This window comes from Rhinopithecus roxellana, chromosome 1, assembly GCF_007565055.1.
Source record: "Rhinopithecus roxellana isolate Shanxi Qingling chromosome 1, ASM756505v1, whole genome shotgun sequence".
Taxonomy (NCBI): domain Eukaryota; kingdom Metazoa; phylum Chordata; class Mammalia; order Primates; family Cercopithecidae; genus Rhinopithecus; species Rhinopithecus roxellana.
In genome coordinates this window covers 151,747,958-151,763,022 of record NC_044549.1, presented here as the reverse complement: position 1 = coordinate 151,763,022, position 15,065 = coordinate 151,747,958, and the positions used below count along the sequence as shown (strand labels likewise).

Here is a 15,065-nt window from a genome sequence, read left to right as displayed (position 1 = left end):
GTCCTAACCCACAATGTGATGGTTTCTGGGAGATGACTAGATTATAAGGGTGAATCTCTCATGAATGTGATTGTGACTTTATGATAAAGAGGTCCTAGAGAGTTCCCTCCCTCTTTCCTCCATGTGAAGTTATGCTGAGAAGCTGTCTATGAACCAGGAAGCAGACCCTCACTAGACACCGAATTTGCCAGCTCCTTAATTTTGAACTTCTCATCCTGGAGAACTGAATGAAATAAATTTCTGTTGTTTACAGGCCACTTTGTTTAGGTATTTTGTTATGGCAGCCTAAACAAACTGATGCTGCTGGTACAGGAACCATATTTTGAAAATCACTGGCCTAAACTATGCTGAGATCTTGAAAATGCTTTTCTCCTGTAATTCTGCTTTAGTTTATATTGCTTTTTAGTTTATAGAATGTCATCAACATCTGTTATATATGGGTAATCTAATGATAGTTTCAGGTCATGTCAAATCATAATTCTCATTGTTTGGACTTTCTACTTTGCGAGAAAGACTTTAGCTCCAAAGGAGTGTAGGTAACTTAGTAACTTGGTTTTACTTTCTTGTGAATATAGGACAAAAATCTTGCTTGGGTCTGGCTGAAATTATTTATCCTCTGACATCTGTAGTAAAACTTATTTTTCCCTTGAAATACTAGAACTTAAGCCCTGAGTATACCATTTTTGTTTGAGAATATTGATGACCACATTTCCTAGCTTTCTGAGGATTCTGATTGCTTAGTACTGACTCCCTGTTGAACATCTGTGTGATCGTGCCTGATGCTCCACCTGCATGAGTATGTATGCATGTATTTGCGTGTCAACTCAGAGTATTGCTTCTGTGTGGATCAAGTTAGGTAAGAGACGTGAAAAAGATTTGTACATTCTTCTAAAAATATGAAGTGATATTATTGTATTTGAAAACAAAGACCAGAATGAGCAGGGGCCAAACTGTTTTCCTGGGATAATCTGCCTCTAAATATATCAATATAATGAACCAATTGGTCTGTCTGCACACGTACAGATGAGTAGGAAAGTTCAGCTGGTTTCTAACATCTGTAGGATATACGTGTCTCCCTGTTTCCGAGATCCTGTTGGTCCTTGGCTACTTTTAATTGGTTATCTGTTACTTGTGTCAGCAGAACTCAGTGAGGTTTCAATGTGACTGTGATTATTGAAATCTTGAGGACAACTGTGTCATAATTCACTTGTCAATGGCTTATGCTGGGAGTTGCCATAAAATTGTGGCCCAAGTATACCTTAATGGGTGGCCAAGTAGAGATATTTATTTCCTTTATTCTAAAAGATTTCTAAGTGCCATGATGGTTTCTGGAACTAAAATATTTAACTTTTAAAATAACATGGTCTTTATCCCCATGGGTACATTAAAATGATGGTGCTCAGTTTTCATTTAGTTACTCGCTTGAATGAGAATGTGAGTAGCTGAAAGGGACCGAAATGTGTGAGTTGCCTTTTTGAGAGGAATCAGAAATTGGTTGCTAATGGAGAAAACTTCTGAACTCAGAAACTCATTATATATTCTGTATTTTTTTGCAGAAAATACCTAAATTACCTATGAAACTTTCATGAACAAGGCAATTTTTGAAGCTGAAAAGCATAAAATAATGTTGAAGCTCTCAAAGTGAAGAAGATAAAATTGTTCTTCACCTCCTTGCCAACCCCGCCCCTGCGTTTCTGGCCTAGATTTTTAGTGGAAAGTTCTCTTTTAAAATTGCTCTTCTTTCACTTCCTCTTTTCTGAGTGATTGATGTCTAGAGAATTTTGTTTTGCCTTGGATAACTTCAGAGAATACATTTTTCTTCACTGGATTCAGTACATATTTGTGTCTGTACTATTTTTTTTTTTTTTTTTTTGGTTCCAAAAGGTGGGACACCATCTTTGGCTTTTTCTGAATCTTCTCTTCATCCTTATTTTGTGGTTATTATAGAAGATGTCAAAGCATCAGACTAGCATTCATTTGGAAATAGTCTATAGTGTAAGTCAGGGTCCTAATGGGAAAATGGAAACCATATTAGTTATTTAAAATAGAGTAGATTTGCTTTGGGATACCATTACACAGATATTGATGAGCTGGAAGAGCAGAAAGGGAATACTGGTGACCTAGAATCATAGGCACAGGAAGAGCCTGGGACAAAGAAGAAACAGTGAAGACAAAGGGCCTGTGTGGCTGGTTTAGTGAATGCAGAAAGAAGTTGCAGGTTTGACCAGGTATCACTGCCAGCACAGCTGCAGGGGAAAGGAGTAAGGCGGGAAGAAACTCCCATCTCCCACTATTACTCTATTATGGGAGAGTGTAATTGTGACTTTATGATAAAGAGGTCCTAGAGAGCTCCCTCCCTCTTTCCTCCATGTGAGGTTATGCTGAGAAGCTGTGTATGAACCAGGAAGCAGACCCTCACTAGACACCGAATTTGCAAGACACTAGTGAGATTAGATCTGTTCTAGAAGCCATTAGGAAGACCCAAGGTGAGGTTCTGAGGCCCTCCAGACTCTGTGGGAAGAGCATGAGAAAATCCCATTTCCAGGAATGAGATTAATCCTGGAATCCTCCCATCTCCCACTATTACTCAATTATGCTGCCTACTGGCAGAAATTCGGTTCCCAAACTGGGAATGATTGTTTGCCATGTTTTGAGCCCCAACATTGCAGAGTGTAGAATGAGTTTAGAAGTAAGGGAAACTGGATAATAAATTAGCACAATCTCCATAATTTTTGACACAAAGAATAAAATTTGTTAGTATACTTTCTATTTATATACTATCATCAGTGCAGCTTCCTGCAATTAAATATATAATAAAGTTTCATCAAGTGGCATTTTGAATTAGTAATTTTCAACTCAGTGCATTTTTATTCTATAATTCATGAGTTTCTATTTGTTTCTCTGTATCTTTGGTAGCAAATATTTTAAATTAGCATTTGGCAATTCATAATGTGGGATTTTCACCTGCTGTGCTGATTGTAGAACTTAATCTCCATGTAAGTTGCAACTACAAACTGTCTAATAATCTAGCAAACATATTAAAGCAATTTATGAAGAATCAAAGTATATAACAAATTATTTTCCTCTAGAGAGAAAATAATTTGAGAACATATATGGTAGAATTTTTAGAGAAGGAATTTAGAGGTCATGTAATCAATGAACCTTGTTTCTAAAGTTACTTCCACATAATAGTCAATTCCTTCTTTATAGATTTTAGTGCTGGACTGAGATAGTAATAAAAAAATTAATTTAGAGATAAAATAAATAGACTCTTAACACATATGTTTTATTAACCCAGTTTTCTTGAATTCTATGAATTGGAAATATTTCAGGTGGATGAATAAGTAAAACACATGCAAAGAGAAACAAGAATAGGCTAGACTGGGATGTTAAGTCGGCTTGTTAAAAGGCTTATATTTAGAATCTACAATAACAAAAAGGTAAGCATTATCCTTTTTTGCATAATATTATTTGAGGAATGCTCTTCCTATATACTTACAGGAAAATAATTTGATTTTTTTTTCTTTTTTCTTTTTTTGAGACGGAGTCTTGCTCTGTCGTCCAGGCTGGAGTGCAGTGGCGCAATCTGGCTCAGGGCAAGTTCTACCTCCCGGGTTCATGCCATTCTCCTGCCTCAGTCTACGGAGTAGCTGGGACCACAGGCGCCCGCCACCACACCTGGCTAATTTTTTGTATTTTTAGTAAAGACGGGGTTTCACCATGTTAGCCAGGATGGTCTCGATCTTCTGACCTCGTGATCCGCCCACCTTGGCCTCCCAAAGTGCTGGGATTACAGGCGAGAGCCACCACGCCCGGCCAATTTGATTTCTTTAGTGGAAGAAATTACCAAATAGTGCCAATTTGATTTCTTTAGTGGAAGAAATTGCCAAATAGTTGATTACAGTGAGTCAGGAAGTGTGCATAGATTAATTTAGCGAGCAGTTATGGAGGTCCTTCTATAATGGAATAGAACTATGGCCTATCCTTTATATATAAGAACCAAGAGAAACTACGAAGTGGGAAGCCAGGAATGGGGTCGAAAATTGACTTGCTTTCTGATCAACGCCCCTTGTTAAGCACTCCCACTCCCCTGAACCGTTCAACAGACGTTAAAACATCTCCTTTCCAAAATATTCATTTTTCTTTTGTACATTTGTTCCTGCCTTTCTGTTAGCATGAAATGCCCTCTTTTCCCCCCTTCCTATTGAAATTCAGTCTGTCTTTCAAGACTCAGTTCAAATTCCATGAGTTTCATAACCCCCTCCTCCAGATTCTGTTAGTATTAATCAGTTGCTTCTTCTTTACTCCTAAAAGAATTTGCTCTATTATTTTCTACATCTCCCGCACAAATAATTCCTTATTTCAGATAGTGTTCTCCTTTGATAATAGTACCATGGACTGTTATGGATGAAAGCTTTATATTCTTTGCCCCAGAAGACAATACATATTTACATTCAAATGCATTTTCATAGGGTTTGCTAAGAAGAGGTAGAGAGTTTGAAAGTTTAAATATCTAATGCACAATTGTTCTTGGCAATGAAATGCCTGATGTTTCCCTTCCCTCTTCTTTGTCCCTTTTTCCTTCAACATCTTCTTGATTCCCTTCCACCTTCCCGTCTTTCCCTTCCCTTCCTTACCTTCCCATCCCTTCCCTTTCCCTGTCACTTCCCTTCCTGCCTTCCTTCCCTTCAACCTCCGCCTCCCTCCCCTCCCCTCCCATCCCTCCCTCCCCTCCCCTTCCACTCCCCCTCCCCATCCCCTGCCTTCAGGTTTCTTCCTTCCTTCCTTCCTTCCTTCCTTCCTTCCTTCCTTCCTTCCTTCCTTCCTTCCTTCCTTCCCTCCCTCCCTCCCTCCCTCCCTCCCTCTTTCCTTTTCTTTCCCTCCTTTGTTCCTTCATTTCTTCCTTTCTTCTCTTTTCTTTCTTTTCAATTTATCCTTTATTTAATGCTGTTTTTATTTTGATTTTTTAGTGACTCCAAAATTTGGAAACATTTTTCTTAGAAATGTATTTTAATAAAGAAAATTCACTTAGAAGCCAAAATTGATATACTTTGAATAACTTTGTTGGAAAAAAAAAAAAAAAAACTGCGTTACTCCATTTCTAATATTATGTCCTCACCAGCATCACAGAATTAAGTAGTGGAAAGAACACTGAACTTGGTGTCCAAAAATATGAGATCAACTTCAGGATCTACCAGATAATAATATTGTGAACTTCAAAATTAATGTAATATCCCTGAGCTTACTACAACTCTGTGAAATAAAAAAATAAAAATACTATAGAATTGTGGAGATTGTGTGAAATCCATATGAAAGCACTTTGTGAACTGTGTGCCACATTATTTAAGTTGTAGAAATTGTTTTCATTATCATTATGAATAAGAATACATAGATTATAAGATCATATTTAAACATGAACATCAAATATTTTCTAGAATATAAAACATTTCAGGGAAACAAGGAAGGGTACTTAGTGACCCGAGTCAGTAAACTTTATCCAAAATGCCTCAATTATTGTTCATTATATAATACCTCATTTTAAAAAATCAAAAATGAGATATAAAGTTAATTTGCATTGTATGTATTGAATTAGCACCAATGAAAAGAACTATAATGCAGTAGGAGTGGAAATGATCTTGCTACAGACAATTCTGTCATTTAAAAAATCATTTCTTGACCCACATTCTGTGTGTCAGATGTAGTATCTCTGTATTACTAGGAGTGAAGAGCCCGAGAGTGGTAGAGCTTTGGAAAAAAGCTTTGGAAAAAAGATTTGTCCTTTCAGATACTACTTTTTGTGGTTTAGTTCTCCTCAGAGTGATTAAGTGCTGGTTGGCCTTATCTACCTTTGGGTTTGTACTTTATTAAGAGACCCTGATGGTTTAATGGCGTGTAAGTTGTATTCCTGGGATTCTGCTTGTTAGGAGCTTAATGCTGAAAGCAGATGACATGTAAACTGTCCCTGCAGCACCCATTACACTCAAATAAAATAGTCAATCATGAGTGGGTACTACATAGAATCACTACTCTTCATTTTGGTTTTAAAAATGTGAGGCTTTAAAACCGCAGAGAAAAAACCTAGAGGTCACAATATTTTAAATTAAACCTATCATTTACAATAAAGGAATGAACCATACTTAATTTTTAATGTTCCAACATCTTTTGACTTTTCCATTTACAAGCTGTACAATTTTATGCAAGCTGTTTTTTTTTCCTCTGAGTCTCAATTTCCTTTTCTGTAATATGTGAAGACGTTGAGCTATGTTATTTTTAATAATCTTTGAAGTATCAGAGATGCATTTGATTACTTAAAATAATGGTTTACTACAAAAATCCCTGGAAGATAACGTAGGAAATATCATTCTGGATGTGAGACCCGGCAAAGATGTCATGACAGAGATGCCAAAAGCAATTGCAACAAAACTGAAAATTGACAAATGGGACCTAATTATACTAAAGAGCTTCTGCCCAGCAAAAAAAACTATGAACAGACTAAACAGACAATCTACAGAATGGGGGAAAATTTTTGTAAACAATGTAACTGACAAATGTCTAATATCTAGAATCTATAAGGAACTTAAACACATTTACAAGGAAAAAAAAGGCAAACAACCGCATTAAAAAGTGGGCAAAGGACATGAGCAGACACTTTTCAAAACAAGACATACCAGCAGCCAACAATCATGAAAAAAAGGTCAATGTCACTGATAATTAAAGAAATGGCAGTCAAAACCGCAGTGAGATACCATCTCACACCAGTCAGAATGGCTGTTACTAAAAAGTCAAAACAATAACCGATGCTGGAGAGGCTGTGAAAGAAGGGAAGACTTAGGTAGTGCTGGTGGGAACATAAACTAGTTCAGCCATTGTAGAAAGCAGTTTAACAATTTCTCAAAGAACTTAAAACATTACCATTCAACCCTGCAATCCCATTACTGGATATATGCCCAAAGGAATATAAATTATTCTATCATAGAGACATGTGCGTGTGTATGTTCAATGCAGCACTGTTCACAATAGCAAAGACATGGAATCAATCTACATGCCCATCCATGGTAAACAGGATAAAGAAAATGTAGTACATATACATCATGGAATACTATGCAACCATAAAAAATGAGATCATGTCCTTTGCAGGAAAATGGATAGAGCTGGAGGCCATTATCCTTAGCAAACTAATTCAGGAACAGAAAACCAAATACTGCACGTTCCCACTCATAAGTGGAAGCTACACACTGAGTACACATGGACACAAAGAAGGGAAAAACAAGCACTGGGGCCTACTTGAGTGTGGCGGGTGGGAGGAGGGCGAGGATCAAAAAACTACCTATTGGGTACTATGCTTATTACCTGAGTGACAAAGTAATTTGTACACTGAACCCCTGTGACATGCAATTTACCTATATAGCAAACCTGCCCATGTACCCCTGAACCTAAAATAAAAGCTTAAAAAAATAATAGTTTAATGAGCCATCTATATATTGTTTCTTTTTAAAAGAATAGTATTTAAAGAGAATTATAATCTCAGAAATATCAATGGGATACCTTTTTCTTAAATAAGACTTTTTTGATCTAGCATGTCTGGTTACATGTGCCTAATTATAATAACAGTCTTTCTCATTCACGGAAGCATTTTAAATAATTTAACTTGCCTGGTGCTCCCAAGGGAGTATTTTGTATTTCTGCAGAATGAGAAACGTTGTGTGTTTGTGTGGGCACACATGTGAAATTATGGACAAGGATGTTAGTGTCAACAGTAAAAAGACCAACTTAGAAAGTCGTGATTTGCTTTCTGTTTCTACCTCTCTCTATGCATCTCTACAAAGTGAAACACTTTTAATTTTAAATTAGGTAATGTACATGCTTTATCACATTACTAACTGCAAAAGAGTACTAGTAAGTAGTGCTTGAATTCATTCATTCAACATTGATAGAGTACAAATATGTGCCAGACATTGCAAAAGACAGTGGGGGTGGGAAGAAGAAAATATGCTACACAACCTCATGGAACACTGAACTTAGCTGCCTAGGAAACACATATTTGACTACATGGAATAATAAAATGACCTTGTAGCTGAGATTAGTTCAATGAGATTGTACGAGAATACACAAAAGGAGAATATTCTCAGTCCCTTAAGAGATAACAGGCACCACCACTTCCTGGGTGATGTTCAAGCTGAGTCAAATGAGGAGGATGTGCAGAAGTGCAAATGTTTCAAGAGCATTTTTCCCAGAAATTCATTCAAAGTATTCATTTCAATATGACTGAAATGTCAGTATTCAGTATATGCATTTCAGTATGACTAACATGTGGCCTACAAGGCAAATTTGGTAAGACGAGGCTGCAGAAATTGGCAATGACAGACTGTGGAGGGTCAAGTTGATATTTTATTTTGAAGACTATGGGAATTCAATGAGCTGTTTTAAGCCTGGGAGGAAATGGGAAATAGCTTGATTGACTCTGCATTTTAGAAGGATCATCCTGTTAGTTTTGTGGTGAAAATATTGAAGGCAAACAATCTGGGGGCAGGGAGAAGAGCTAAGCTATTAATATAAGTGGCAAGTTTCGGAAGCATCAGGAATTGCAGGTAAAGGGCATCTGGTAGAACAAAGACCTCTCGTGGGTAGCCTCATCAGGGCTCAGTGATTTGTGAAAAGCGAATGGGAAGAGTCAAGCATAATTTCTGTGTTCTGGGTTAGGAAAGGCGATGGTTCCACTCATTGAAATGGGAGGAGAGTTGGTGGTAAAGTATTGGGTGATTTTGTGACCCTGAAATAAGTAGGTAGAGAAGCATAAAGGGCATTTGGCCATCGAGGTTGGAAACATAGATTTGTGCTTTATCAGTACAGTTTATTTGAAATTATAAGAGTGAATGGTGCCACCCAGGGAAACAGAATACAATGAAGTCAGAAGAAGAACAAAGATGGAACTCTGAGAAATGCCATCACTCAAGGTGTAACCGAAAGAAATTGAATCTGTGAAGGAGGTTGAAAAATTACCACAGACATTGAAGGAAAAACAGGCAAGAATTATATTATGGAAGCCCTGCTGGAGACAATTTCAAGAAAACTTGGTCCAGACATCTACATATTTAATAGATTTAAAGTAAAATCAAGGCTGACATGTGTTCATTTTATTAGAAATGATGGAGTAACTGCTTAACCTTGTGAGAAAAATTTCCCTGAAAAGATAGGGATAGAAATTTTACAGCTGTAGGGTGAGAGCAGAAAGGGAAGGGGGAAGTGTAGGTTGCCTATAAGGAATTAGTTAAGGGGAAATCAGGACAATTAGATGATGGCTGGGAGACCCTGAAATTAAAGTTTTTGTTTTTTTTTTTTTTTTTTAATAATGAGAGATTTATGTTTATTTATATATGAAGGGAAAGAAAGCAGTAAGGGAGCCGTTGAAGGTACCAAAGGAAGAGGATGTTGTGAGGTCTCTAAGGAAGAAAAGAGTAAGATTTAAAGCACAGGTTAAAGGATTATGTTGAGACTCGATATAAGATAAACCTTCCTGTGAGACTGGAGAGAGATGATAATAATGAGTGGAAATATAGCTATATTTATTGATGGACAGAGATGGCTAAAAATCAGAGAACTGAGTGATGACTTAATCCTTTTGAAATGAGAGAAATTTTCTTTGCAAATTAATAAACTGATGAGATATCAGTATTTCTGTGGATTTTTAAACTCTAATTTATTTGCACATAATTCCTCAAGGTCTTTGTGGAATTAAAATGCTACCCTTAACATAGAAAATGATTTTCCCTATCAAAAGTTGTATAGCACAATATTCTGACACATTTTTTTCAATTTTTTTTATTGCTGTGGCTGTCAATGTTTGGTACTTTACCATGGCGTGTGTTTACATACAAATGTGACAAGAGAACTACAACAAATAGTTTACACGAGGTAAAGATTATAGAGGTATCAAAACTCTGTATTTAATGAAGTGAATGTATGATTAGCACAGCTTATAAGAGACTGGAAGTTGAGAGCCTAGGGTGTTTCGTAATGTTGGGCTTCAAAAATATATTTTTGAAATTGTCTCCAAGATAGGTCACATGTACCATGATTGGATTTTCTAGAGCACAATAATTTGTTAAATGTAAACCTTTAACATGTATTGGTTTTGTAGCTATATTTTGGCATTTTTAAAATTCTGCAACTGCAAACCTGAAAAAATAGAAATGGCCTTGACCTGGCTTGTTCACTGAGATGCCTCATGCTTAGGCAGTGATAGTGATTCTTAGACGCATAATCTAGAAAGCTTCTATTTCAAGATCACATTTTTGAATTTTTTTTTCCCATTTAGTAGTATAGTAGAAACAGAAGAAAGGAGAGATGTTTGTTAACAGAGCTTGTTATTTTATTATGTTTAATAACATGTCAGTTGTGTGGAAATTAAGACTTATCCATTGTGAAACTGGTTAAGTAAATCTATGTAATAGAGCTGTCATACTAAATCAATGATCAGACATCAGCCAGTATTGCATGCTTCGGGGTTAATTTATTGTTCATAGCAGCTGAAAAAGGAATACACTTTTTTTTCTTGATTTTATTTTTAATTTACAAATAATAATTGCATACAGTTACGGGGTTCAATGTGATGTTTTGATATATGTTTACAAGCTGAAATAATTAAGTTGGGCTAATTAACAAAATTATCACCTCAGATACTTATCATTCTTTTGTAAAAAAATTTTATAAGCAGTAAAATTTTACTCATATACAACTCTACCCTTTAGACGTCTTACAGAAAGCCCTACATAGAACTAGAAGCAAAAAAAATAAAATTCATTCTGAAAAATTTAAAATAGAAACATACTGCTCACTTTTAGCTAGGATTGCCAGAGAATTTCAATTAAACATTATTGTACTTTATATTAGGCATGGTATTGTATAGTTTTTAAAGTCCATTTTTTTTCTCCCAAAAAATCTCATTTTATTTTGCTCTAAGATAAATGAGAAGCATAATAAGAATATGCAGTGTTCACTTCCTACTATCTGGAGCACTCAATTTGTTTGGTTTTTAGTCTATACACTACCCACAAGTCTATACATTCTTTTCACACCAGCACTGAAACATTTTATATAATAATGGAACAGCAAGTTCTTTTTTGAAGAGGAATATTTTTATTCATCAAGAGATGCTGTTCTTTCCAGAGATATGAACATTATGTTCAAAGCACCAACTTCAATCTAAAGGAAATGTGGAGGGAGCTATTTTCAAAGTGGCAACAGGAAGATTTGGATATTTCATCAAAATAAGGAGGTTACTCAAAATTAACCAAACCCCTAACACTCAGAGAATAGCATACTGAACTTTAAAAAGGCAACCTGTGTTCAGGTATCCAGGACCTCTACTGTACATAAGTACATTACACCAGAGAGGAATTTAGTTAGTGAGTTAAGAACAACCTGGTCCTGCTGCAAACCAAAGTTGTTTGAAAATGGCCTTTTATTTAATTTTACCTCGAAAAAATTAAAAAACTCAGTAAAAGAAAATACAGATGCCAAATTACAGTAGAGTTTTTTTTTTTTCTTTTTCTTAAGGCTGCTAAATATTCCTTACCTTAAATGAGTTCCATACGATAAAAAACAGGATGAAACAAAGTGGCTTAAAAGATTCAGGGGGATGGGTAAAATAAATTTGTCCCTACTGAGTAGGTAATACCCAGTGCTCATAATAGGAACTATTTTAGTCAAATACAATGCATGAGACTTGATTGAATATTGGTTTAAACATATAAAAGACATTTTTGGACAACTGGAGACATTGAATATGGACTGGATGTTGAATGACTGTGCAAGTACTGCTCAGCTTTTGAGTGTGACAATGGTACCACAGTGTTATAGGGGAATGCCTTTATTTTTAGGAGAGTATGCTGAAGTATTCAGGCTAACATGATCTTAAAATAAGACAACAAAACAAACAGACAAAACCAACTAGACATTTAGCTATTTCATTGTTTGTAAGATGCCACTGATTGTCAGATACAAACAATTAAGAGAGAAAAATGCTGCCAATAAAAAGATAATGCTTTCACATACATTTGCATTTTATTTTATACATACTGGCAGAGCATTATAAGTCATTTTTGACAGTTTGTAGATATGTCCATTTTATGGATACCTTAAAATGAACAACAAAATAATTGTTTACCTTTTCTGGAAGCGCCTCCCGATTCAGGGTCTGACACTTTGGGATCACGTTTGGACACACTGCCATCCATTTCCATGCCATTTCTCACCATATCATCCTTTGTGCCATTAGGAAAATGGATGTTACAGCATTATTTCGAATAATGCTGCACTCATTAGTCTGGGACTTTCTTCCAAGCTGCAAATACCTATTTTGCAAGTTTTGAGGATGATGTTTTTGATATTTGCATTTGGGCAGGCAACGACGTTACAACTGCCACCAGGCCACAGCAATTTTAAGATGCCACCAGTTTTAGACACATCTCAGCTTTATTTTATTGTACTCTTTAATTGATATATCATATTTTTAACAGGGCATATGTGATATTTTGATATATGAATTTACAATGTGTAATGATAAAATCAGAGTAATTTTGGTATATATCTCCTCAAACATTTATCTTTTTCTCTTTGTGTTGGTAAAATTACAGTTCTTCTCTTGTAGCTGTTTTGAAATATACAATAAGTTGTTGTTATCTATAATTTTCCTATTGTGCTATCAAATACTAGAACTTATTATTTTTTTTTTAACCTAATGATACTTTTATACATACTAAGCAACTTCTCTTCATCTTACTCTTTTCTTCTCAGTCTCTGGTAGCCACCATTGTACTCTCTACCTCCAAGAATTACACTTTTTTAGCTCCTGCATATGAATGGGACCACGTGATACTTGTCTTTCTATGCCTGGCTTATTTCCCTTTATATAATGAGCTAGAACTCCATCCACATGGTAAACGAAAGGATTTTAGTTTTTTTATGATTGAATAGTATTTGATTGTGTATATGTACCAAAGTTTCTTTATCCACTCATCTGTTGATGGACACTTAAGTTGATCCCACAGCTTTGCTGTTATGAATAGTGCTGCAATAAACATGGGAGTGCAGATACTTCTTCAATATAGTCTTTCCTTTCTTTTGGATATATACACAGCAATGGGATTGCTGGATCAAGGATATTTTTAATCTTTGAGGAACTTCTATATTGTTTTCCACAATGACTATATTACTTTATGTTCCTACCAACAGTGTACAAGCATTTCCCTTTCTCCATATCATCACCAGCATTTGTTATTTTTTGTCTTTTTGATGACAGCTATTCTAACTGGGGTGAAATAATATCTCATTGTGACTTTGATTCACATTCCCCGGATGATGAATGATGTTGTGCATTTTGCATATACTTATTGGCTGTTTGTATGTTTTCTTTTGAGAAATGCCTATTCAGGTCTTTGGTCCATTTTTAATCAGACGATTATTATTTTGCTATTGCATTAAATTTCTTATGTAGTTTGCTTATTGATTCCCTATCAGATGGATAGTGTGCAAAAAATTTCTTCCATTCCATATTCTTTGTTTTGCAGAAGCTTTTTAGCTTAATGTAATCCCATTTGTCTATTTTTGCTTTTCTTACTTGTGCTTCTGAGGTCTTACCCAAAAAATCTTTGCCCAGACCAATGTGCTATGTTGTTTCCCCCAATGTTTTCTTCTAGCAGTTGCAAGTTTCAGGGCTTAAATTTAGGTCTTTAATCCATTTTGAGTTGATTTTTCTATATAGTGAAAGTTGGGAATCTAGTTTCATTATTTTGCATATGGATATGTAGTTTTCCCCGTAGCAAGAGACTGTCTTTTCTCAAATATATGTTCTTGTCAACTTTGCCAAAAAGAGTTGGCTGTAAGTGCGTGGATTTACTTCTGCGTTCTCTATTTTGTTCCATTGATCTATGTGTCTGTTTTTATGTCAATACCATAAATAGTACCATATTGTTTTGGTTAGTATAGCTTTGTGGTACAGTTTGAAATCTGGTAGTGTGATGCCTCCAGCTTTGTTCTTTTTGCTTAGGATTGCTTTAGCTATTCAGTGTCTTTTGTGGTTCCATATGAATTTTAGGATTTTTTTTTGTATCTGTGAAGAACATCATTGGTATTTTGTTAGGGAATGCATTGAATCTGTAGATTGCTTTGGGCAGTACAGACATTTTTAACAATATTAATTCTTTTAATCTATGAGCATGTAATATTTTTCCATTTCTTGAGATTTTTTTAAATCATAAAGTGATGTTTGAATTTTATTGAATGCTTTTTCAGCATCTTTGAAATTATCTTTTTTTTTTTTTTTTTTTGAGACGGAGTCTTGCTCTGTCGCCCAAGCTGGAATGCAGTGGCCAGATCTCAGCTCACTGCAAGCTCCGCCTCCCGGGTTCATGCCATTCTCCTGCCTCAGCCTCCCAAGTAACTGGGACTACAGGCGCCCGCCACCTCGCCTGGCTAGTTTTTTGTATTTTTTAGTAGCCAGGATGGTCTCGATCTCCTGACCTTGTGATCTGCCCGCCTCGGCCTCCCAAAGTGCTGGGATTACAAGCTTAAGCCACCGCGCCCGGCCGAAATTATCTTTTTTTTTTGTCCTTCATTCTGTTGATGCAATGTAACTCATTGATAGATTTGCATATGTTGAACCACTCTTACATTTCTGGGAAAAATCCCACTTGACTGTGGTGAATGATATTTTTAATGTGTTGTTAAATTTTATTTACTAGTGTTTTGTTGAGGATTTTTGTATCTATGCTAATCAGGGATACTGGTCTGTTGTTTTCTTTTTTGTTATTGTGTCTTTGTCTGGTTTTGGTGTCAAGGTAATGATGGCCTCATATAATGAGTTTGGAAGTATTCTCTCTTCTACAATGTTGAGAGATAGTTTGAATGGAATTGATATTAGTTCTTCTTCAAATGTTACTAAAATTCAGCAGTGAATTTATCAGGTCCTGTGCATTTCTTTGATGGGGTCATTTTTATTACTTCTTTAATCTTGTTGTTAATTATTGGCCTGTCCAGGTTCTCTGTTTCTTCCTGGTTCAATCTTG

At 35.8% G+C, this 15,065-nt stretch overlaps 1 protein-coding gene across 1 annotated transcript in view; it reads left to right on the top strand.

Annotated features, from left to right (window-relative positions):
- Window positions 1-1,785, top strand: part of CCDC50 (coiled-coil domain containing 50) — a 111,201-nt gene extending 109,416 nt beyond the window's left edge. The window contains exon 13 of the mRNA XM_030932229.1: window positions 1,557-1,785. The gene's annotated coding sequence lies outside the window, so the exon portion shown is untranslated. The remainder of the gene's footprint in view (window positions 1-1,556) is intronic.
- Window positions 1,786-15,065: the final 13,280 nt, after the last annotated feature.